The sequence below is a fragment of the Hylaeus volcanicus genome, chromosome 2 (genome assembly GCF_026283585.1).
Source record: "Hylaeus volcanicus isolate JK05 chromosome 2, UHH_iyHylVolc1.0_haploid, whole genome shotgun sequence".
Taxonomy (NCBI): Eukaryota; Metazoa; Arthropoda; class Insecta; order Hymenoptera; family Colletidae; genus Hylaeus; species Hylaeus volcanicus.
Genome location: NC_071977.1, coordinates 26,886,735 through 26,890,058, shown reverse-complemented (window position 1 = coordinate 26,890,058; position 3,324 = coordinate 26,886,735).

The window sequence follows — 3,324 nt, the reverse complement described above, 5'->3', positions numbered from 1 at the left end:
CGTTTAAGCGAGCGTTCGCAAACGCGTACGCGACACGGAGTGGGCATCCTTAGAGAAGCTGGAAGTGGATGGAGGGGCGGGGGTGGGACAAAGCAGACGTCAGAAGCAAGTGCTGCGATAGTTTACGCGGGAGAGGCTGTTACGCGCGTAATCACGGTAATGTTTAGACAAGGATTTGAGCTCCTTTACGCTTTTCCATTTCCGCGTGTTCTCTCACTTTTTTCCCACCCCCTCTTTCGCAATGGCTTCCCTCTATATCGCCTTCTCCCAGAGATAATCGTCCATGGAGGAAAAGAGGACGGGAAAGGACTTAACCGGGATGGAGAAAAGGCGCGCAGGCTTGTTGTTGCATTTGTGTAATTATGTTATTCCCTTTTTATATTTAATTTATTTCGTTTGTAAACGAAACGAACCTCGTGGTCTGCTTTGCAACAAAGTTAACGTGTGTACAAAGAACTTGTTACAGAGCTCAGGCTAATCAGCCTTCGTCTGGACGCAGTGCATGTTGCTTTCGTTTAATGCACGTCAGTGTTTCTTGTAGGAAATGTGATAATGGAGAAAAACAGGGGATATCAAAATATAAGTTAAAATGTTCGAGTAAGATTGTTTTACTATTGTACCGAAGAATTGTATTGGATATGAGAGCAAGCCGTATACCAAGATGAAGGAATAATCTTTAGAAGGTGAACACACGCCTAAGAGTCCAATCTATATCTAAATCGTAGTAATTAATAAGTAGAATGTCCGCTGCTGGCTAATACTGACCACCACTGGCCACTGGTCAGCACTCGTGGGCACGCTCAAAAAATCCTTATTTTCATACATGATTTTGTAATGCATTTATTTATTTCATTTAATGCTTTGATCCTATTGCAATCTTATTTCACGAAGTTTTCTTTTTTTATTTCCTTCTTAGCTAGATTTCATATCGAATGTACCTCGAATGCTCCCTAATAAAATCCAAAATTTCGTTTTCCTCTCGCGCAGGATGTTTGCGACGCTCTCTAAAATTAAACAACGAGTTAAAAGTAACTACCATCTCCTTCGTAGTTTCACCTTTCCAAGGAATCTCTCGTGCAGCAAACTCGAAACGCCGCGATGACGAATCTCTCTTTTAATCGACGTCAGTCTCGACGCGGTTACGTACATTTCGAGCAAATAAAAAGGGGAACCCACCGCGGACTGCATTCGATTCCACCAGCATCGCGTAACGACACGGCAGTTTCAGCGAACTGCCTTTTCGCCCCGATTTCCCACTCCCCCCCACTCCCCTACCCCCCTCAAAACTTCTACACGATTTTATTGGGCGCGCTTTATATCGCCATGAATCATTGTTGCACAATCGTGAATTCATGTTTCGCTTCGAACAACTTCGTCGATAAATCACCCGAAGAACAGGGACCGCTGTTTGTCGTGCCATTTTCACGACGTATGACACTCGTTCTTTGGTTTTTTACACGAAACGGAAGCACCCCCGTTCCCGGGCAAGAAAATAAAAAAATTCGACGCGAGCCCCCACAGCCGCGGAATTTTTGATCGAACCGATATTTTAATTGACATATTCCGTCGCGTATCAATTTATTCGTTTCGTCGGCGGCGTATGAAAATTAATAAAATCCGAAAATGCGATACCGCTAACAAGGAGCGTGGTGAAAAATGCCTCGGGCGTGATAAAATATCGGACAGCTGTGTAAAAATACCGCGAAAAGGGGAACCGTGAATTGCGCGAGAGGTATACGAACGTTGCGGACGAACGAAACAAAGAAATATCGCGTAATCCGCGCGTAATGGGGGAGTAATAAAATACCGGAATAGCGCGGACGAAACGGACGGTGAGTTTTGAAATCGATGCGTTCGCGTTAAGAAACGTTGATTGAAAATTAATCGAAACGTTGATTCGCCGCGGAACTGCCCGCGTGAAAGGAAATGCCCACGCGTTGCAGCGAGCAGGGAATTAATACGAATAGGAACGTTTCACCAGCAGATTTCCCATTTACCCCTTTCTCATTCAACGGACAGGCGTTCGGGGAGAGAGAACGCGACTTGTTCGTCGGGCCGCGGGGTCGTGGGCCCCCCCCCCCCCCCCGCCCCTTTACAGGTGACGAAGACGAAGTTGGGTGGTTCAAGGTTAGCTGGACGAGACGACGAAGGTCTCAACGGCACCCAGGGGCTGAGCAGGGCGCCGAAAGGGCAGAGGTTCCTTTCATGTAAGGTAATTAACTACCCGGAACCCGCTGACAGCCACCTGACCCTCTCACGTGCGCCCCTCGTCTCGTCCGTCTCGTTTTCTTAAGGCGACCAACTCATTTCGTTCTGGCATTTATTTTTTCAAGAAGACGCTTGTTCCTCCCGGAGTTTACGCAATTTAAACTTTAATTTGAAACGGCTGTACTCGAATGTGCTCGCAACGTAAAGAATTGAAAAAGAAGAAAGTTAGCGTCCGCGGTTTGCGGTAATAGCTGAGAAAAGAGAATCCCGCTCCTGGAATTTTCTTTTAATTTGCGCCAGAGGGTTCCCTGCCCTCGGAAACTTCTAAGATACGCTTTACGTGACACCGAAGCCTGGTATTTCTGGGAATTACGTGTTTTCTTCAATCGCGATGAGCTGAATTTCTCTTGGGTCTAAGGGAGATGGATCTGGTACGGATTAGTTTCGTTATTTATTACTTTTTGTTCGCTCGTGGTGGCTGAAAATGGATACATACGGTCCCATAAATATTCGTACCCTCTATGGCTATTGAAGAAATTTGTTTAAATTAAATGGTATATTTGATGTTTCCAAGGGTATCGTTATATAAATATGTTGATGTATATATAAACATATACATGTATAAGCTTATTCGTATACATATTCATAATAAAAAATTCATTTGGTAACATCAAAACATTTATTTAATTTAGTCAAACTTCTTCAATAGACATAGATTGTACGAATATTTATGGGATTGACCGTACTTGTGGCTTAGAAGACCGAAGAATGGAAATTATTTATGTAGTGTCCGCGCCTCCCATACCCAACAATAAGGAGTCAAATAAGAACACGAAACGTAGGGTACGGGATTGGTCGGTACGGGGTGGATCCGAGGATCGTGGATTCGAATCCCCGTGCCTTATTTTTCGTTTAGACTCCTACATATGGGGGCTCGTCCGGGATGGGGGGTTACAGCGGCAACTACACCGAAGAGGACCGGCCAGTGACGATGAGTCACGATGAACAACAATGACAAACGAACGACGGTGTCGTGTTGACGGTGGAGCGGGCAGCAGCAGTGAGGCGTCGAGAGAGAAAGAGAGAGGGGAGTACACTCGCGAAAGAGGGTGCGGC